This window comes from Hyperolius riggenbachi, chromosome 7 (genome assembly GCF_040937935.1).
Source record: "Hyperolius riggenbachi isolate aHypRig1 chromosome 7, aHypRig1.pri, whole genome shotgun sequence".
In the NCBI taxonomy this organism is placed as follows: Eukaryota; Metazoa; Chordata; class Amphibia; order Anura; family Hyperoliidae; genus Hyperolius; species Hyperolius riggenbachi.
This window is the reverse complement of record NC_090652.1, coordinates 79,211,338-79,234,167: the sequence shown is the minus strand read 5'-3', so window position 1 is coordinate 79,234,167 and position 22,830 is coordinate 79,211,338. Positions and strand designations below refer to the sequence as shown.

The 22,830-nt window shown below is 47.0% G+C and overlaps 1 long non-coding RNA gene across 1 annotated transcript in view; it reads left to right on the top strand.

Moving 5' to 3' along the window:
- Window positions 1-582: 582 nt before the first annotated feature.
- Window positions 583-22,830, top strand: part of LOC137525564 (uncharacterized) — a 76,841-nt gene continuing 54,593 nt past the window's right edge. The window contains exon 1 of the long non-coding RNA XR_011022938.1: window positions 583-680. This is a non-coding gene — a long non-coding RNA (uncharacterized lncRNA). The remainder of the gene's footprint in view (window positions 681-22,830) is intronic.

The window sequence follows — 22,830 nt, the reverse complement described above, 5'->3', positions numbered from 1 at the left end:
GGTATTTCCACCTGTCAGCGCTTCTCCCTTTCATTCCCCAATAACTTTATCACTACTTATCACAACAAAATAATTTATGCCTCGTTTTTTCTGCCACCAATTAGGATTTCTTTGGGTGGTACATTATGCTAAGAATTATTTTATTCTAAATGCATTATGACAGGGGCGTAACTAGACATCACTGGGTCCCCCTGCTAAACTTTGGATGGGGCCCCCCCCGCGAATCTTTGGAGGGGGCCCCCGACCCACCCCCTCACTTTCTGCACAGGAAAACTGAGGACCAATGTGGTTTCTCCATGCATATAAAAACACTTAGACTTAAAGGAAACGTCAGGCAATCTATGCTACCCCTAGATCTACTTATCCAGGGCTTCCTCCAGCCCCTTGCAACCGACAAGTCCCTTGTCGCAGCTCTGCTCCCAGTACATACATACACACACACACAGCCGTATTATTTTACTACATGAGAGCACATGCTATATGGAGGAACAACAATGACATATTGAACATAAGATATAGTATTTACTGTAACTTTGGCAAAACATTCAGAATGTCACTGATTGATACTGTTATTACAGGATCTTGGACTCCATGTTAGACAACAAGCTCTCAATGAGGCAGCAACAGTCAGACTTCAATCTCCACTCCACTGTGTTGTAAAAGTAATCAGATGCCATAAGGTAATTAGCCTGTGTGTGATAAGAATCTAGGAATCCTGTCGGAGTGATTGCTGAAAAGGGAAAGTCTACAACTTTTTTCAAAATGTGACTCCTTTGTTTGTAAGGTTGTACTTGAAGTCATCAGAACTTTGCAGCAGTGAGAGACAGATGTTTTTTTATGAACCCTAGGGAGCAGGGACAGTGTACAAATTCCAAAGTGTGTATGAGTCCTTATCTGTGTTGTGGACACATGCAGTCAATATAACAATGGTGCGAGAGCAGAATACATTTTTTCTCTCCATGCCCTTAGCTGTCAGTCTCTCAAACTTTTCCCCCCATGGGCCCCCTGTGGCTTCTGGGCCCCCATGCGGCGGCATGACTTGCAGGGTCTATTGTTATGCCCCTGCATTATGATGGGAATAATAAGACAAAAAATGGAAAAAATTCATTATTTTTCAGTTTTCAGCCATTATAGTTTTAAAATAATTCATGCTACCATAATTAAAATCCACACATTTTATTTGGCTATTTGTCCCGGTTATTGCAACGTTAAAATTATATCCCTAGTACAATGTATGGTGACAATATTTTATTTGGAAATAAAGGTGCATTTTTTTCTGTTTTACATCCATCACTAATTTTTAGCCCAATATTTAATAATTATATGCCCTCTTATCATAGATATTATTAATTGTTTTTTCCCTAAAGTCAGTAGGTGTATTTTACTATTTGGCCACAAGATGTCCCCGCTGAGCAAAAATCCTATTAGTGTACTTTGTACGCTAATAGGATACAATGTATCATTATATTGTAAGTAGGGGAAGTGACCTAGGCTTCCATCGGAAGCCTCCAATCACAGTGGCGGCCAGGGCCGGCGCTACCATAGAGGCAAAGGAGGCAGCTGCCCCAGGGCCCCAGAGCTTGTAGGGGCCCCCAATGGCTACAAGAGGAAAACCATTTTTCATATCGGTCTAATAGTTTTTGAGAAAATCGATTTTAGAGTTTCAAAGGAAAAAAAATACACATTTAAAAACCTGACGACTTTAATGGTTAATAGCAAATCCACCTTAAATGCTAGAAACCCTAAATTTGCAGGATATGAGATCATTAGGAATAAGACGAAAAAACATTTTTTCAAAAAGACCTTATAGTTTTTGAGAAAATCGATTTTAAAGTTTTGAAGGAAAAGTATACTTTTAAATGCGGTAAATGTCACTTTTAGTAGCTAACCTAACGGTAGTGTAATTTTACATGCATCAAACTAAAGCACAATAAATTTCCAGGGGGTCTATACGCAGCCGCAGCGCTTTGGCCAGGGATCGCTATACAGCCGCAATATGGCTGTATGAAGATCCCTGGCATTTTTTCCTATTTTCCCATTTTTTTTTTGTATGTTTAGAGTGTGGGAATTTAAAAAAAAAATTATGTGGGGTCCCCTCTCCTGAAACTTTTTAACCCCTTGTTCCCCATGCAGGCTGGGGTAGCCAGAATGTGGAGCTCCGACCGATTGGGACTTCACACCCTGACTATACCAGCTGCAAAAAAGGTCCCCTAATACCGATTTTTGTTCCGTCCGTGGTATATGTTAGGGGGGACCCCCAGGTTTATTTTGCCCTGGGGCCCCATTGTTGCTTAAACTGGCCCTGGTGGCGGCAGGGAGATTGTGAATGGAAACATCGTTTCCATTCATAAATTTAATGATCGGGCGGAGGAAATCAGAGGCGGGAGATAGCGCGGCGGCTGTATGTAAAGAATAAACACTGTTTTTGAACAAAAACAGTATTTGTTCTCGCCGGACATGCTCGGATTGGCACAGGGGACTTTTGTCCCCTGCAGTCAATACCCCCTGCTAGCAGCAGCAGGCGATCACGGGCATCTGCCTGCACAATCGCCTGCAGACCACCCAAACTGCAGGGACGTGACTAGCGCGTCCCTGCGGCTCAAGCTGCTGCCGCTGCGGATGTGAAGCTCACGTCCGCGCGGCATAAATGGTTGAAGTTACTCTGAAGGGGAAAAAAAACAGATAGTTATTTAAGGAGTGGAAAGACTCTTCTCCTCCACAGTCTCCTCTGTTTGAATCTCCCACTGCAGGAGGCTTCGAAAGTCTTCGGAAGCACTTGGACTCCCGAAGACCGGCGGCTTCTGAAGTATCCTGAAGAACCCCAGAAGCGGAACCCAACAGTCAGAGACTGCTAACGGGGGAGCTTCAGACTCCTGTTAAGTCACGCTGCTCAATTTAAAGTTGTGCTGCTTTAGCAGCACAGCTTAATGAATCAACCCCTGATGTCAAAGTGCCTGTGGTGACTGATGCACGGTGTGCATCCTCTTCTCTCAGCTTTGTTAATCTTCACCATTTCTTTATAACTGTCCCTCACTGACCGCCATTTTTTCTTCATCCGTAACGCTGTACCAGATAAAATAATAACATGTTTTGACTTTACTTCAGATTCTTGGCAACAGGTCAGCCTTATGCGTCACTACACTTTGCATATCAAATACGAAGGCCGACTACTGGCTATATAGTGCGAGATGCCACTCATGCCATATGGGATAACCTGTACCAGACCATTAAAAGTGGCAGCATATCAAGGAGCCATTTTGGATCTGCTGCTAATTCCCAAATTGTTGTGGCGCTATCAACGGAAAACACGTGAGAGTAGTAATGTGGCTCACGTTTCCACAGTTATAAAAAAATTCTATTCGATTGTTCATTAGGGCTCATGTAATGTGACTAAATGATGCTGTTACGTGCCCTGTTTCGTTTTGGGAAGGACAGTGGCTATTTAGGAACCAAATCCCTCTTTCATCTTTATTTGTACCTCATTCACGACTCATATACAGAATGATATCTATCTTTTTCTCTCGTACTCTCTCTCCCTATATATACATATATGTTTCTACTTACATAAGTATTGTACTGTACTTGTTTTGATTTCAGTGACTTTTATATAGTAAATAAGGCAGAACTGTTCCAGGCATTGTCCATCTTTACTGCCTCTGACTGAAGGCAATCCTGATGTAGTTTCCTCCCTTAGGGCCTGTTCAGACTATGCGCGTTCCTAGACGTTTTCAGGGAACGTGTCTGGGTACCAAAAACGCATAGAAACGGTTCCTAATGCTTTTGAATGGGCTAGTTCACATGTATGCGTATGAGACGCATATGTTTCTCATCCGCATTGCTGCACGCAGTTCTGTGCGATACGCATAGAAACGGACGCAATGAAAGTCTATGGACGCGTATCAAAAACGCGTACTATTGCGTTTTTAGTGTCCGTTTTCCTCTGTGGTTCCCATAATTCTTTTTTTTCCCCTGGGTCACGTGTGTGTGCAAAATGCAATAGAATACGCATTAGAACGCAAGAAAAACGCATGCGTTTTTCAACTTGCGTTTCTTTGATTTTAAACGCATTCTTCATACGCAGATAGTCTGAACAGGCCCTTACTCTTTATTTTCCTGCCTGAAATGGTGTATGCATTGCCAGGCCTCCTCCCCACTGAGCTGTGTACTAAAAACTGCACTCTCATATCTAGCTTGCTTTGTAAACATGTGAGCACAGCACAGATCGTATTTCAGCAGCTTCTGCAGAGGGGTGAGGTGTATTTCCCCTCTCAGCCTTGTGTTACACTGAACTGCTCTCAGCCAATCAGCGAGGAGCAGGAATGTGGGAGGGGAGATAACAAGCTTCCCTCTCCCCGGCAATGTACCAGAATAGAGCCAGGCTGACTGAGATAAGATTCATTACAGCAGAGCAGACACATTTATGATTATATTGGAATGCTTGCAATGCAGACTGCATGTAGACTACATAATCAACACAGAGCAGTGGGTAAATAAAATTAGATTTTATGGCCTATCTTGCTTAGACATTTAACTATAAGCACACTCATTTTTGTGCTTTATAATTGCAGGATCTCAGTGGGTTGGGGATAAGTTATTACTTGTTTGTTTATTATGTATGTGTTTACTTGTTGTATAAGTTTTTATTTTGTACATTATTTTATTGCTGAAGCAGGAGTGTTTCAGTTATTGCTACAGGACCTGACCTTCGTCTAGCGAAAAAACATACTCCTATCATGAAAGATGTTTTTATCTCGCATTTTCCCGTTAGAGAGAAATGAGGACCGTCATTATTTCTCACTCCTGCTTGCTATTGTCATGGAAACAATGAATCTTGTTGCTAAGTAAAGTGGGAGACGCACAAATGGACAAGGACAGGGGTTAGAGTGACTGGTGATCTTAAACTCTGCCAAATAGGCTCATTACCAGGGCTAATACGATGTGCCTTGGACTGTCGTGACTGCGCAGTGACACGTACATTCATCGGAAGGGGTACTCCGGATGAGGCAGTATGTATCCTCCTGCTACAATCATGCTAGCAAGATACCGATAGATTCTGTTGCAATCAGTATATGCAATCAGTTTCTGAATCACTGTAAAAGAATCAAATGCACTTGTGTAAAATTATTAACTTCCTGTAGATTCAGTACAATACTCAAAGGTTTTGACTCTTACGTTACACAGTTTGATTGCATTTAAGTGGGAAATAATGGATCTTAAAGCAAGTTTGAATTAAAGGGAACCTTAACTGAAAGGGATATGGATGTTTCCTTTTAAACCAGTTGCCTGGCAGTCATGCTGATCCATTTGGCTGCAGTAGTCAGGGCCGGCCTTAGGTTTCACAGCGCCCTGAGCGAAACCTGATTTTTGTGCCCCCCCCTCATCCTTTTCACGCATGCGCGCGCGTGCGCACACACACACGCACTCACACACACAGGCCCATATGCAATTCACCTTTTCTCCTGAGATATCTCCTAGGACAGTGGTTAGCAACCTTTTTGGCGTTGTGACACATCATGCCAAATGCTCAGATCTCTGTGACACTTCCTATATGTATAATAGGAAAAATACTATTAATAACCACAAATGGATGGAAAGAGTGAATTATCCTGAATATACTTAGCAATGAAGGCTAGAACCTTTTAGGAATATTAATAAAAACAATCAGTGGTACAGTTATCCGCCCCCATTTACAATGATAGCACAGCACCAACAATTTGCACCACTTGATATAGCCGCAGTGCACCCCCCCCCCCAAAAAAAACACCCCCCGTTCTCATGTGTAGGTGCCCTCAATATAGGTTGCCAAGCATAGGTGCCCCAGTATAATCAGTTGAAGGTCTCCATCACCCCCATAGGTAGCCAGGCATAGGTGCCTCCAGTATAGGTAGCCATGTGCTGGTGCCCTCAGTAAAGGTAGCCAGCTATGGGTGCCCGCAGTATAGGAAATCAGGAGTAGGTGCTCCCAGTATAGGTAACCAGCTATTAGGTGCCTCCTTGGAAGCCGGCGCCCTGTGCGACCGCTCTGGTCGCACAGGTCAAAGGCCGGCTATGGCAGTAGTGGCCAAATCACACCCCTAAAACAAGCACGCAGCTAATCAAGTCTGACTTCAGTCAGAGCACCTGATCTGCATGCTTGTTGAGGAGCTGTGGCAGTGGCATAGCTACAGACCTCAGGGCCTCGATGCAGAACTTGGACCTGCCCCCCCAATCCCGTGGCAATTTCCTTGTGAATTCACACTCCCGGTTTGTTTAAGAAGATCATCTTTAGCAGGAAATATCAGGAGGAGGAAGAACAGTGTCTTGGACATGCACATCTTGGGCACGCACTGGCTCCTGAAGAGCCCTGAAGAGGGTGGGCCCAGTCACAATTGTGACCTCTGCGTCCACAGGCCCTACGCCAGTGAGCTGTGTCTAAAAGTATTAGAGACACAGGATCAGCAGGAGAGACAGGCAACTGGTATTATTTTAAAGGAAAAATCCATATCCATCTAAGTTTAAAAATAAGGTGGCTGCTGGAAAAAGCAGCCTACAGCATGGCATGCCACTTATCAGGGTTATTTGTCTTTTGTAAGGTGTTAGTTACAGGGGTATTTTTTCTATATAACTGCATTGGCTACTTAATCATTTTAGAAAAAAAAATAAGGATTTAAAAAAACTTTACCAAAATGAAATGTTTTACTGCCTAGCACCCACTGATTTTCTTCACATCCACTGACCACCGATTGTACAAAATTGGCCAACATTTTCATAACATAAATAAGTAGCATTCCCCAAATAGTTAGGTGGCATATCCCATCAATATCATTAGGCAGCTTGCCACCCCAACCAACAAAAATAAGCAGCATGTCCGCTCCTCCTCCTTGTAATGTTTTACCTGGTCCAAGCTGGCTCTGTTCTGCCGTCCTCCAGCTCCTGATGCATACCATGTGACCTGATGCAGCTTGGACCAGGTATACATTACAGAGTGGTTGCACTGAATTTAAGGCTAGGCTTACACTACAGGCCAAATGAGAGTTTTCTGCAACAGGTCACAGCGTTCCGGATGAATGGACACGTTGACAAATCCTTTAGAGCGGGTTGGTGAGCCTCTCTGGATGACATCAGAGATGTACAAAGGGGAGGTGTGGTGGATGGATTTGTACACCAGTTAGGGATGGTCATTCGAATTTTGCTGAATTGAAATTTCTGCAGTTCCGATCTGAAATGAGCATTTCTGCAACTTGGTAATTTTAGCCCAATCACAGAACTCGGAAGCATTGGACCAATCAAAGAATGCAGAGCCAACTCGGAAGTGTTTGGCCAATCAGAGAATGCAAAAAAAAAATGACTGAAAAAAAGACTCCTCGGAAAACGGAAATCCACAGAATTAACAATCGTCATTGGTGGAATTTGTAATTTCTGCAGAATCAGAAATCAGCATGTCTGACCATCCCCAAAGCCAGACAGGGCAATTTAAATGTAATTATGAGGGTACAGGTAGCCAGTGAAGGGACTTGAAAAGAGGGGCAGTTGAAGAGGAGCAGTGGGAGGAGTAAGAGTCTGGTCTTGGGAAGCTCAGAAAGGAGGGCTTTTCAGTAGTCCAGACAGGAGATGATCAGAGCATGGACCAAGAGTTTGGCTGTGTTGGTGGTTAGATAGAAGCACATTTTGGTGATTTTGAAAAGATGGAAGTGGCAGGACCTGAAAACGTTCTGGATATGGAGGGTGAAGGAGAGTACTTTGACACATGTTGTTGATAACAATAAAGATGTCCAGGAGGGAGAGAGCTTGATGAACAAGGTGGAAAGATCATGAGGTCAGTCTGTTCCAGGTTGAGTTACAAAGACATCCAGGTGGAGATGGTGGAGAGACAAGTGGGGCTTTATCCAAAGTGTGGTGAGATCAGGGGTGTGGAGGCAGATTTGGGTGTCATCGACATAGAGTTGGTAGATGAGACCAATTGTTGATATGAATTTGAGGAGGAAGAAGATGTAGAAGAACAGCTTTAAAGGGAGCCTTAAGGGACTCCAACACTGAGGGGGGGGGGGGGGGATGTGTAGAGGGAGAATAATCTGGTAAAGGAGGGTTAGACAAGTGGTCAGAGAGGTAGGAAGAGAAAGAGGTCAGGACTGGGTTGCAGACACCACCTGAGTGGAGGGTTTGGAGCAGGAGGGGTGGTTGATGGTATCGAAGGCAGAGGAGGGGTCCAGGAGGAGAAGGATGGAATAGTGATTGTATGATTTAGGCAGGATGAGGTCATTGGTGACTGTCTGTGAAATGGGTGGGGAAGAGTCCAGATCCTGTGTTAACTTTACAAACCATTCACACATGTCTGTTGCGGTAATGAAGCACAAGGTCCTGGCCTGCACAACTTTTCCAGACACGGCACAGAATATGTCATAGATCGCAATACATGGTGGTGTAGTTGATAGCAGTTCTGCATTGCAGTGATGGGTCCATGGTTTAAATCTTAGATAGGGAACAGAGTTTGCATGTTCTCCCTGCCTTTTCATATGTTTCATCCAGGTACTCTAGTATCCTCCCACATCCCAAAAACACAGAGATAAGAAAACTGGCTTCCCCCCTAAATTGGCCCTAGACTATGAAAGACATATAATTATGGTCAGAAGTAGATTGGGTGCTCCTCTGAGGGACAGAAGAGCTTTAACAGCCTGGCTTCTGCATGTGCATACTTTGCAATAAATGCTGGGGGAGCAGAGGAACATTAACACAACTAGGAGAGGGAACCACTAGACCACCAGGAAAGCTTTATTAGTGGTGGGGAGGGGGGCACTAGACCTACAGAGAAACGTTATGGAAGGAGGGAGGGGAAAAACAACTAGACTACCCAGAAAGTTTTATTGGGGAGGGGAAAACCACTACTCAAGGGATGTTTTATTGAAGGGGGGGGGGGGATTGGGGGAGGGAGTAAAATCATCAGACACCAGGGAAGTTTTAATTTGAAGGGAGGGGGAAACCCACCAGACATCAGGGAAGCTCTATGGGGGGGCACGACTAGACACCAGGGAAGTTTTATAGGGCGTGCACACCACATGTAAACACATGTAAAATTGTGGTATGGGTAAGGGTGTGGCGGGGGCGGGGCATAGTGCCCTTTTTTCTTGGCTCCCATAGTTGGGAAGTATGCAGTATATATTTTAATACATATGATACTGTATATCGACATTAAAAGCATAAGGTAAAATATTACCCTAGATATTCTGATTTAATTTTGGAGCTTTTTTTCAGTAAGATGTGCTCTTTTGAGCCTGATTAGGGGAGGAGGGTGAATGGGCAATCCACCACTGGAATCTGACACAGCCTGATGTAAACAGTGCCATTTAGATTGTGAATGATTACTATGATTAGTGCAGACTGCTGTCAGTGATTATCGTCTGTAGTGGTGCTCAAATACCCCTTTTTAAAATTCGAGTTTGGTCGAATTCGAATAGTAAATTATTCGAGGTCAGTCGAATATTCAAGTCGAATAATTTTTACTATTCGATTCGACCTCGGACTTCGAGCTCACTATTCGAGTCGGTATTCGAGCTCACTATTCGAGCTGACTATTCGAATTGGCCTTAAATAGCTTCCAACACTTGTTTTGAGGGTGAATGATGCAAGAAACATCTTTTTTTCCAAGTAACAACAGCAAGTGATTATGTGGGGATGTTCCTTAAAAAAAAAATGTGGAAAGAGAAGTTGTGTCCTTAATTTTGTTCAGTAGTGTTACTGTATATACTTGTTCTTCTTCTTCTTTATCTTTCTTCTTCTTCTTCTAGATCTTCTTCTTCTATATCTTCTTCTTCTTCTTCTATATTGTCTTCTTCTTCTTCTTCTTCTTCTTCTTCTTCTTCATCATCTTCTTCTTCTTCTTCTTCATCTTCTTCTTCTTCTTCTTCATCATCTTCTTCTTCTTCTTCATCATCTTCTTCTTCATCTTCATCTTCTTCATCTTCTTCTTCTTCTTCATCTTCATCTTCTTCATCTTCTTCTTCTTCATCTTCTTCTTCTTCTTCATCTTCTTCTTCTTCATCTTCTTCTTCTTCTTCTTCATCTTCTTCTTCTTCTTCTTCATCTTCTTCATCATCTTCTTCATCTTCTTCTTCTTCTTCTTCATCTTCTTCTTCTTCATCTTCTTCTTCTTCATCTTCTTCATCTTCTTCTTCTTTTTCATCTTCTTCTTCATCATCTTCTTCATCTTCTTCTTCATCTTCTTCTTCATCATCATCTTCTCCTTCTCCTTCTTTTTCAATATCGTCTTCTTCTTCTTCACGTATTTCTCTTTTCAATTTTTTTTTTAAAGAAATGCAGCTATTTTTGAGCGTAACAAATAGCTGGTGGGCGCACGCATGTTGGAAGCGCCATTGTATGTGCTCCCTGGCAGTGGAAACACAAAGACAGCAGGAGGTAAATTCAGCAGCAGGAGGAGGAGGATGAGTGTGTGGCAGCAGGCAGTCAATGAGGCAGGCAGCTCGCCGTGACATAATAGCCCTGGTACCTAGCGGTGATACCAGGGCTGTAAATAAACACAACAGGAGGTCCCAGACAGCGGTCGTGCAGCCCACATTGTGTCCAATACACAACTGGGACAACACAGTTTTCAACCCGGGCACCTCAGAAAAATTAAACCTTTTTTTTTTTTTTTAATGGTTTGTTTGGTTTTGGTTTTGCAACCAATATAGCTATTGTTTGACGTAATAGCTGGTGGCAGAGTGGCAGCAGAAGGTAATTCTGTGTACCCTGGCAGTGGGAAACACAGACAGACAGCAACAGCAGCAGGAGGAATGGAGGAGTAATGTGAGCAGCTATTGTTTGACGTAATAGCTGGTGGCAGAGTGGCAGCAGAAGGTAAATCATCTGTGTAGTGTACCCTGGCAGTGGGAAACACAGACAGACAGCAGCAGCAGCAGCAGCAGGAGGAGGTATGGAGGAGTAGTGTGAGTGTGGCAGCAGGTAGGCAGCGTGACATAATAGCCCTGGTACCTAGCGGTGATACCAGGGCTGTAAATAAACACAACAGGAGGTCCCAGACAGCGGTCGTGCAGCCCACATTGTGTCCAATACACAACTGGGACAACACAGTTTTCAACCCGGGCACCTCAGAAAAATTAAACCTTTTTTTTTTTTTTTTTTTTAATGGTTTGTTTGGTTTTGGTTTTGCAACCAATATAGCTATTGTTTGACGTAATAGCTGGTGGCAGAGTGGCAGCAGAAGAAGGTAATTCTGTGTACCCTGGCAGTGGGAAACACAGACAGACAGCAGCAGCAGGAGGAGGAATGGAGGAGTAGGCGAGCAGCTATTGTTTGACGTAATAGCTGGTGGCAGAGTGGCAGCAGAAGGTAAATCATCTGTGTACCCTGGCAGTGGGAAACACAGACAGACAGCAGCAGCAGCAGCAGGAGGAGGTATGGAGGAGCAGTGTGAGTGTGGCAGCAGGTAGGCAGCGTGACATAATAGCCCTGGTACCTAGCGGTGATACCAGGGCTGTAAATAAACACAACAGGAGGTCCCAGACAGCGGTCGTGCAGCCCACATTGTGTCCAATACACAACTGGGACAACACAGTTTGCAACCCGGGCACCTCAGAAAAATTAAACCTTTTTTTTTTTTTATGGTTTTTTGGTTTTTGGTTTTACAACCAATATAGCTATTGTTTGACGTAATAGCTGGTGGCAGAGTGGCAGCAGAAGAAGGTAATTCTGTGTACCCTGGCAGTGGGAAACACAGACAGACAGCAGAAGGGCAGTACACAGCAGCCCACTGTAGATGTAAAATGTGTGGCTGCAGGCGACGTAATAGTCAAAGTGAACCAGGCTGGCTTAGTGAGCAGGAGCCAGGAGGTGGTAAAGGGTGGTAAGGCACATTAACGATGGTTCCGGCAGCCAGTTCATGTCCCCCTCTCGCCGACAACAGGGGCCAGGAACTCGCCTTCCACCCACGCCTGGTTCATCTTGAGAAACGTCAGTCTGTCCACAGACTTGTGAGACAGACGTGAGCGTTTCTCGGTGACCACGCCACCAGCTGCACTGAAGCAGCGCTCGGACAGCACGCTGGAAGGGGGGCAGGACAGCACTTCCAGGGCGTACTGCGCCAGCTCGCTCCAGATCTCCATGCGCTTGACCCAATACTCCATGGGATCAACAGGGGCATCGCTGTCAAGCCCGCTGTACGACCCCATGTAGTCAGCCACCATGCGGGTCAGGCGCTGGCTGTGACCGGAGGAGGATGCTGCTGCATGCATCTCCTCTCTAGTCACTGCTGCCGGAGCCTCTACAGTCCTGTAGAGCTCGTGGCTGAGAGACAGCAGGTCTGTGGGGCGCTTGCTGCTGCTGGATGCAGGCACCTGCTGCTGCCTCTGTGCTGGCTGCTGGACAGTGGGGGTGGAAGGCTGGGGGAAGGCTTCCTCCAAGCGCTCAACAAGGGCCTGCTGCAAGCTCCTTATTTGTTGCGCTGGGTCTCCTCCTGCAGGCGGCAGGAACTGGCTCAACTTCCCCTTGAGGCGTGGGTCCAACATCATGCTGATCCAGATGTCCTCCCTCTGCTTCATCTGGATCACCCTGGGGTCCCTGCGCAGGCACGTCAGCATGTGCGCTGCCATTGGGAAGAGGCGGGCCACGTCTGCTGGCACATCGACGTCAGTGCTGTCCTCATCCTCCTCCTCTGCCGCCTCATCCTCTCTCCACCCCCGCACCAACTCAGCTGCGCTGTGCTGATCCCCCTCATCAGCAGCCAGGTCAGGGACCTCCACCAAGTCCTCCTCCTCCTCCCCCTCAGAGGTGGACTGCGCAGCTGGTTGCCGCTCCTGCTGGTCCAAGGCTGCCGCTCCCTGTTCCAGCAAAGCATCGAGGGCCCTGTTCAGCAGAGAAACCAGGGGCACCCACTCGCAGACCATAGCATGGTCCCTGCTCACCATGTTTGTGGCCTGCAGGAAGGGAGCCAGCACAAAGCACACCTGCTGCATGTGCCTCCAGTCATCATCGGGGACGATGGACGGGATGTTGCTGGTCTTGTCCCTTCTCTGAGCTGCGGAAACAGTGGCCAGGGCAAGGTACTGGTTGACAGCGTGCCTCTGTTCAACCAGACGCTCCAACATCGCCAGGGTGGAGTTCCAGCGAGTCGGAACGTCAAGGATCAGCCGATGGCGTGGCAGATCCAGCTCCTTTTGCACGTCTTCCAGGCTCGCACAGGCTGCAGCCGAGCGCCGGAAGTGACGTACAACATTCCTTGCCGTTTCCAGCAGTTCGCCCATCCCCTGGTAGGTGCGCAGGAACTTCTGCACCACCAGGTTCAGCACGTGGGCAAGACAGGGGATGTGGGTCAGGTTTCCCCTGTCTATTGCGGCAACCAGATTGGCCCCATTGTCGGCCACCACCTCTCCGACTCTGAGGCCTCTGGGGGTCAGCCAAATCCTCTCCTGCTCCTGGAGTTTGGCCAACACATGGGTTGCCGTCAGCTTGGTCTTCCCAAGGCTGACCAAGTGCAGCAGCGCTTGGCAGTGGCGGGCCTTCACGCTGCTGCTGAGGCGGGGGGTTTGGCCAGGTGTGCCGGAGGATGGCAGAGGATCGGAGGAACCTGCTGCAGTTCCCCTGACCCTGCGGGGTGGCACCACCCACTGTGTTGCTGCTGCTGCTGTGCCCGCTGCTGCTCTCCCATCCTCACCCCCTTCCACCAAGCTGACCCAGTGGACAGTGAAGGACAGGTAGCGGCCTGTCCCGAAGCGGCTGCTCCAGGAGTCCATGGTGACGTGGACCCTTTCACCAACCGCGTGCTCCAGCCCTCGCTCCACATTGGCCATCACAAAGCGGTGCAGTGCAGGAATGGCCTTGCGGGCAAAGAAGTGTCTGCTGGGGAGCTGCCAGTCTGGGGCTGCGCAAGCAAGCAGCGCACGAATGTCGCTCCCCTCCTGCACGAGCGTGTACGGCAGGAGTTGGGAGCACATGGCCCGTGCCAGCAAGCCGTTCAGCTGTCGCACGCGACGGCTGCTGGGAGGCAGAGCCCTAACCACCCCCTGGAAGGACTCGCTCAAAAGGCTCTGGCGTGGCCTTTTGCTGACACGGGAATCAGCAGACACAGCAGAGGAGGCCACTGAGGACTGGCTGCCAGAACAGGCCTCAGTGTCGGCGGCAGGAGTTGCAGAGGGGGGAGGAGCAGTGCGTTTCCGCACTCCTGCTGGTGCTGCTGGAGGAGCAGGAGGGCGGGTGGCTGCTGTTGCTGCTGCTGCTGCTGAAGGCTGTGCAGTGATGGGTGTGGTGCCACTGCCAGCACCAGATGCCTTCAGCCTCTGGAACTCCTCATGCTGGTGGAAATGTTTAGCCGCAAGGTGGTTGATGAGCGAGCTGGTGCTGAACTTTAAGGGGTCGGCACCTCTGCTCAACTTCCGCTGACAGTGGTTGCAAGTGGCGTACTTGCTGTACACAGTGGGCATGGTGAAAAACCGCCAGATTGGTGACAGAAACATCCCCCTACGGCATGGAAGCGCTGCTGCCTGTCTCCCTGTGGTGGTTGGGGGGGGGGGCTTGGGTGCGGCTGGTGGTGGTACTGGCTGATGCTGCTGCTGCTGCTGCTGAGCCTGAGACACCAGCAGGCTGTGGGACGCTGCCAATGCTTGCAATGATGCGCCTCCTTGCAAGGCCCACAAGCGCATCCTCCTCCTCCTCCTCAGAGCTGCTGAGGACGACATCCCCTGGAGGTGGTGGCACCCAGTCTCTGTCTGTCACCGGGTCATCATCATCATGCCCCTCCTGAAACATGTCCTGCTGGGATGATGACCCCCCAAACTCCTCTCCTGATGCATGGATGGGACGCTTGACTGTCGCCACAGTCTTGCTGTCCAATCCCTCCTCCCCCAAAGTGCCCATCAGCATCTCCTCCTCAAAATCGCCAACAACAGCAGACAATACCCTGATGGTGCCTGGGGTAAAAAGACTGCTGAGTGACAGGTCGGCGACTGATGGTGAACTGGCCTCCTCCCCAGGCCCTGCTGGGCGGCTGCTGCGAACAGGGGTGGTGGTGGTGGTGGTGAGGGTGGAGGCCTCGGATGCAGAGCTGATGGCGGGCTGCTCATCCTCCGTCATGAGTTGCACCACAGTGTCTGCATCCTTTTCCTCAATGGGACGTTTCCGACCCGGCTGGAGGAAAATGGGAGCAGGTGCTACACGCTGCTGCTGCTGTGTCTCTGCAGCGTGAGTTGCAGATGCTCCTGCTGGGCGGCGCCCAAGGCGTCCACGGCCAGTGGCTATGGGAGGAATGTTAGCCACTGACGCTGCTGCTGCTGCTGCGGAACTGTGCATGGTGGCGCGCCCGCGGCCGCGGCTTGCCACAATGCTGCTCCCTCTCCTCCTGATTCCCTTGCTGCCCTTCCCCTTGCCCAAACCGCGCTGGCTGCCACTTCCAGACATCTTCAATGTTTTGGGCGTATAGACAAAAGTTTTTTAAAAGGGCGGGTGAAAAGTGGGGTACTTTAATGGAGTGGGTTGGTTGGTGAGGTGACTGAGTGAGTGTCCCCTAGTACAGTAAGTAAGTAGTAACAGTCAGGAAGTACAACTAGCAGTTACAATAATCAGTAGTAATCACAAGTAAATTTAGTGTGTGTACACTCAGACAGTGAGTGCACGCACGCAGGAGCTAGTAGCCTATGAACACAGTGACTGAGTGTCCTAGACTCCTAGTACAGTAAGAGTAAGTAGTAACAGTAAGTAGAACTAACTAATTACAATAATCAATCAGCGATCAGAAGGAAATGGAGTGTGGGTGTGTGTACACTCAGACAGTGAGTGCACGCACGCAGGAGCTAGTAGCCTATGAACACAGTGACTGAGTGTCCTAGACTCCTAGTACAGTAAGAGTAAGTAGTAACAGTAAGTAGAACTAACTAATTACAATAATCAATCAGCGATCAGAAGGAAATAGAGTGTGGGTGGTGTGTGTACACTCAGACAGTGAGTGCACGCACGCAGGAGCTAGTAGCCTATGGACAGTGACTGAGTGTCCTAGACTCCTAGTACAGTAAGAGTAAGTAGTAACAGTAAGTAGAACTAACTAATTACAATAATCAATCAGCGATCAGAAGGAAATGGAGTGTGGGTGTGTGTACACTCAGACAGTGAGTGCACGCACGCAGGAGCTAGTAGCCTATGAACACAGTGACTGAGTGTCCTAGACTCCTAGTACAGTAAGAGTAAGTAGTAACAGTAAGTAGAACTAACTAATTACAATAATCAATCAGCGATCAGAAGGAAATGGAGTGTGGGTGTGTGTACACTCAGACAGTGAGTGCACGCACGCAGGAGCTAGTAGCCTATGAACACAGTGACTGAGTGTCCTAGACTCCTAGTACAGTAAGAGTAAGTAGTAACAGTAAGTAGAACTAACTAATTACAATAATCAATCAGCGATCAGAAGGAAATGGAGTGTGGGTGTGTGTACACTCAGACAGTGAGTGCACGCACGCAGGAGCTAGTAGCCTATGAACACAGTGACTGAGTGTCCTAGACTCCTAGTACAGTAAGAGTAAGTAGTAACAGTAAGTAGAACTAACTAATTACAATAATCAATCAGCGATCAGAAGGAAATGGAGTGTGGGTGTGTGTACACTCAGACAGTGAGTGCACGCACGCAGGAGCTAGTAGCCTATGAACACAGTGACTGAGTGTCCTAGACTCCTAGTACAGTAAGAGTAAGTAGTAACAGTAAGTAGAACTAACTAATTACAATAATCAATCAGCGATCAGAAGGAAATAGAGTGTGGGTGGTGTGTGTACACTCAGACAGTGAGTGCACGCACGCAGGAGCTAGTAGCCTATGGACAGTGACTGAGTGTCCTAGACTCCTAGTACAGTAAGAGTAAGTAGTAACAGTAAGTACAACTAACTAATTACGATAATCAATCAGCGATCAGAAGGAAATAGAGTGTGTGTTGTGTGTGTACACTCAGACAGTGAGTGCACGCACGCAGGAGCTAGTAGCCTATGAACACAGTGACTGAGTGTCCTAGACTCCTAGTACAGTAAGAGTAAGTAGTAACAGTAAGTAGAACTAACTAATTACAATAATCAATCAGCGATCAGAAGGAAATGGAGTGTGGGTGTGTGTACACTCAGACAGTGAGTGCACGCACGCAGGAGCTAGTAGCCTATGAACACAGTGACTGAGTGTCCTAGACTCCTAGTACAGTAAGAGTAAGTAGTAACAGTAAGTAGAACTAACTAATTACAATAATCAATCAGCGATCAGAAGGAAATGGAGTGTGGGTGTGTGTACACTCAGACAGTGAGTGCACGCACGCAGGAGCTAGTAGCCTATGAACACAGTGACTGAGTGTCCTAGACTCCTAGTACAGTAAGAGTAAGTAGTAACAGTAAGTAGAACTAACTAATTACAATAATCAATCAGCGATCAGAAGGAAATAGAGTGTGGGTGGTGTGTGTACACTCAGACAGTGAGTGCACGCACGCAGGAGCTAGTAGCCTATGGACAGTGACTGAGTGTCCTAGACTCCTAGTACAGTAAGAGTAAGTAGTAACAGTAAGTAGAACTAACTAATTACGATAATCAATCAGCGAGCAGAAGGAAATGGAGTGTGGGTGTGTGTACACTCAGACAGTGAGTGCACGCACGCAGGAGCTAGTAGCCTATGAACACAGTGACTGAGTGTCCTAGACTCCTAGTACAGTAAGAGTAAGTAGTAACAGTAAGTAGAACTAACTAATTACAATAATCAATCAGCGATCAGAAGGAAATGGAGTGTGGGTGTGTGTACACTCAGACAGTGAGTGCACGCACGCAGGAGCTAGTAGCCTATGAACACAGTGACTGAGTGTCCTAGACTCCTAGTACAGTAAGAGTAAGTAGTAACAGTAAGTAGAACTAACTAATTACAATAATCAATCAGCGATCAGAAGGAAATAGAGTGTGGGTGGTGTGTGTACACTCAGACAGTGAGTGCACGCACGCAGGAGCTAGTAGCCTATGGACAGTGACTGAGTGTCCTAGACTCCTAGTACAGTAAGAGTAAGTAGTAACAGTAAGTACAACTAACTAATTACGATAATCAATCAGCGATCAGAAGGAAATAGAGTGTGTGTTGTGTGTGTACACTCAGACAGTGAGTGCACGCACGCAGGAGCTAGTAGCCTATGAACAGTGACTGAGTGTCCTAGACTCCTAGTACAGCAAGAGTAATTAGTAACAGTAAGTAGAACTAACTAATTACAATAATCAATCAGCGATCAGAAGGAAATAGAGTGTGTGTTGTGTGTGTACACTCAGACAGTGAGTGCACGCACGCAGGAGCTAGTAGCCTATGAACACAGTAACTGAGTGTCCTAGACTCCTAGTACAGTAAGAGTAAGTAGTAACAGTAAGTAAGTAGAACTAACTAATTACGATAATCAATCAGCGATCAGAAGGAAATAGAGTGTGTGTTGTGTGTGTACACTCAGACAGTGAGTGCACGCACGCAGGAGCTAGTAGCCTATGGACAGTGACTGAGTGTCCTAGACTCCTAGTACAGTAAGAGTAAGTAGTAACAGTAAGTACAACTAACTAATTACGATAATCAATCAGCGATCAGAAGGAAATAGAGTGTGTGTTGTGTGTGTACACTCAGACAGTGAGTGCAGTGCGCACACGCAGGAGCTAGTAGCTAGTGTTGGGCGAACATCTAGATGTTCGGGTTCGGGCCGAACAGGCCGAACATGGCCGCGATGTTCGGGTGTTCGACCCGAACTCCGAACATAATGGAAGTCAATGGGGACCCGAACTTTTGTGCTTTGTAAAGCCTCCTTACATGCTACATACCCCAAATTTACAGGGTATGTGCACCTTGGGAGTGGGTACAAGAGGAAAAAAAAATTTAGCAAAAAGAGCTTATAGTTTTTGAGAAAATCGATTTTAAAGTTTCAAAGGGAAAACTGTCTTTTAAATGCGGGAAATGTCTGTTTTCTTTGCACAGGTAACATGCTTTTTGTCGGCATGCAGTCATAAATGTAATACATATAAGAGGTTCCAGGAAAAGGGACCGGTAACGCTAACCCAGCAGCAGCACACGTGATGGAACAAGAGGAGGGTGGCGCAGGAGGAGAAGGCCACGCTTTGAGACACAACAACCCAGGCCTTGCATGAGGACAAGAAGCGTGCGGATAGCAATTTGCATTTTGTCGCCATGCAGTCATAAATGTAATACAGATGAGAGGTTCAATAAACAGGGACCGGAAACGCTAACCCATCACAGATGTTTATTGTTCATGTTACTTGGTTGGGGTCCGGGAGTGTTGCGTAGTCGTTTCCAATCCAGGATTGATTCATTTTAATTTGAGTCAGACGGTCTGCATTTTCTGTGGAGAGGCGGATACGCCGCCGATCTGTGACGATGCCTCCGGCAGCACTGAAACAGCGTTCCGACATAACGCTGGCTGCCGGGCAAGCCAGCACCTCTATTGCGTACATTGCCAGTTTGTGCCAGGTGTCTAGCTTCGATACCCAATAGTTGAAGGGTGCAGATGGATTGTTCAACACAGCTACGCCATCTGACATGTAGTCCTTGACCATCTTCTCCAGGCGATCGGTGTTGGAGGTGGATCTGCACGCTTGCTGTTCTGTGTGCTGCTGCATGGGTGTCAGAAAATTTTCCCACTCCAAGGACACTGCCGATACCATTCCCTTTTGGGCACTAGCTGCGGCTTGTGTTGTTTGCTGCCCTCCTGGTCGTCCTGGGTTTTCGGAAGTCAGTCTGTCGGCGTACAACTGGCTAGAGAAGGGGGAGGATGTCAATCTCCTCTCTAAAGTCTCCACAAGGGCCTGCTGGTATTCTTCCATTTTGACCTGTCTGGCTCTTTCTTCAAGCAGTTTTGGAACATTGTGTTTGTACCGTGGATCCAGAAGGGTATAAACCCAGTAATTGGTGTTGTCCAGAATGCGCACAATGCGTGGGTCGCGTTCAATGCAGTCCTAGGCCGAAGAGGTCATAGCCTAGGGTCACAAAACCTGTTTATTGGGCAATTTCAATGGTGGCGAGTCTGACGTACATAAATCGCAGCAATGGCCGTTAGCAACGTCTGAATCTCACGAAATGTCTCATGCAGGTAGAAGACATATTGTTAGACTTGGGCTCCAAAGATGGGTTCCCTACATCTCTGCAAACCAGAGTTACAGGGCTCCAAATTTGGTAAAATCCCCCATAGGCTTTCATTGGGCCTCCTATTTACAGTTCCAAAATCTCACATCTTTTCAAAGGGCAATTACTCAGCAGTGGCAAATTTTCTAGCATTGTAGGGACCCTTAGGGGGAACATGACTGGTGAGTTTCGGGCCCCTAGGCCAAAGAGGTCATAGCCTAGGGTCACAAAAACCTGTTTATTGGGGCTATTTCAATGGTAGTGATGGTGACGTACATAAATTGCAGCAATGGCCGTTAGCAAAGTCTGAATCTCACGAAATGTCTCATGCAGGTAGAAGACATATTGTTAGACTTGGATTCCAAAGATGGGGTCCCTACATCTCTGCAAACCAGAGTTACAGGGGTCCAAAATTGGTAAAATCCCCCATAGGATTTCATTGGCTCCCTATTTCACTTTCCAAAATCTCACATCTTTTCAAAGGGCAATGGCTCAGCAGTACCAAATTTTCTAGCATTGTAGGGACCCTTAGGGGGAACATGACTGGTGAGTTTCGGGCCCCTAGGCCAAAGAGGTCATAGCCTAGGGTCACAAAAACCTGTTTATTGGGGCTATTTCAATGGTAGTGATGGTGACGTACATAAATCGCAGCAATGGCCGTTAGCAAAGTCTGAATCTCACGAAATGTCTCATGCAGGTAGAAGACATATTGTTAGACTTGGATTCCAAAGATGGGGTCCCTACATCTCTGCAAACCAGAGTTACAGGGGTCCAAAATTGGTAAAATCCCCCATAGGATTTCATTGGCTCCCTATTTCACTTTACAAAATCTCACATCTTTTCAAAGGGCAATGGCTCAGCAGTACCAAATTTTCTAGCATTGTAGGGACCCTTAGGGGGAACATGACTGGTGAGTTTCGGGCCCCTAGGCCGAAGAGGTCATAGCCTAGGGTCACAGAAACCTGTTTATTGGGGCTATTTCAATGGTAGTGATGGTGACGTACATAAATCGCAGCAATGGCCGTTAGCAAAGTCTGAATCTCACGAAATGTCTCATGCAGGTAGAAGACATATTGTTAGACTTGGATTCCAAAGATGGGGTCCCTACATCTCTGCAAACCAGAGTTACAGGGGTCCAAAATTGGTAAAATCCCCCATAGGATTTCATTGGCTCCCTATTTCACTTTCCAAAATCTCACATCTTTTCAAAGGGCAATGGCTCAGCAGTACCAAATTTTCTAGCATTGTAGGGACCCTTAGGGGGAACATGACTGGTGAGTTTTGCCACTGCTGAGCCATTGCCCTTTGAAATGGTGTGAGATTTTGGAACGGTAAATAGGAGGCCCAATGAAAGCCTATGGGGGATTTTACCAATTTTGGACCCCTGTAATTCTGGTTTGCAGAGATGTAGGGACCCCATCTTTGGAATCTAAGTCTAACAATATGTCTTCTACCTGCATGAGACATTTCGTGAGATTCAGACGTTGCTAACGACCATGGCTGAGATTTATGTACGCCACCATCACTACCATTGAAATAGCCCAAATAAACAGGTTTTTGTGACCCTAGGCTATGACCTCTTCGGCCTAGGGGCCCGAAACTCACCAGTCATGTTCCCCCTAAGGGTCCCTACAATGCTGGAAAATTTGGTACTGCTGAGCCATTGCCCTTTGAAAAGATGTGAGATTTTGGAAAGTGAAATAGGGAGGCAATGAAATCCTATGGGGGATTTTACCAATTTTGGACCCCTGTAACTCTGGTTTGCAGAGATGTAGGGACCCCATCTTTGGAATCCAAGTCTAACAATATGTCTTCTACCTGCATGAGACATTTCGTGAGATTCAGACTTTGCTAACGGCCATTGCTGCGATTTATGTACGTCACCATCACTACCATTGAAATAGCCCCAATAAACAGGTTTTTGTGACCCTAGGCTATGACCTCTTCGGCCTAGGGGCCCGAAACTCACCAGTCATGTTCCCCCTAAGGGTCCCTACAATGCTAGAAAATTTGCCACTGCTGAGTAATTGCCCTTTGAAAAGATGTGAGATTTTGGAACTGTAAATAGGAGGCCCAATGAAAGCCTATGGGGGATTTTACCAAATTTGGAGCCCTGTAACTCTGGTTTGCAGAGATGTAGGGAACCCATCTTTGGAGCCCAAGTCTAACAATATGTCTTCTACCTGCATGAGACATTTCGTGAGATTCAGACGTTGCTAACAGCCATTGCTGCGATTTATGTACGTCAGACTCGCCACCATTGAAATTGCCCAATAAACAGGTTTTGTGACCCTAGGCTATGACCTCTTCGGCCTAGGACTGCATTGAACGCGACCCACGCATTGTGCGCATTCTGGACAACACCAATTACTGGGTTTATACCCTTCTGGATCCACGGTACAAACACAATGTTCCAAAACTGCTTGAAGAAAGAGCCAGACAGGTCAAAATGGAAGAATACCAGCAGGCCCTTGTGGAGACTTTAGAGAGGAGATTGACATCCTCCCCCTCCTCTAGCCAGTTGTACGCCGACAGACTGACTTCCGAAAACCCAGGACGACCAGGAGGGCAGCAAACAACACAAGCCGCAGCTAGTGCCCAAAAGGGAATGGTATCGGCAGTGTCCTTGGAGTGGGAAAATTTTCTGACACCCATGCAGCAGCACACAGAACAGCAAGCGTGCAGATCCACCTCCAACACCGATCGCCTGGAGAAGATGGTCAAGGACTACATG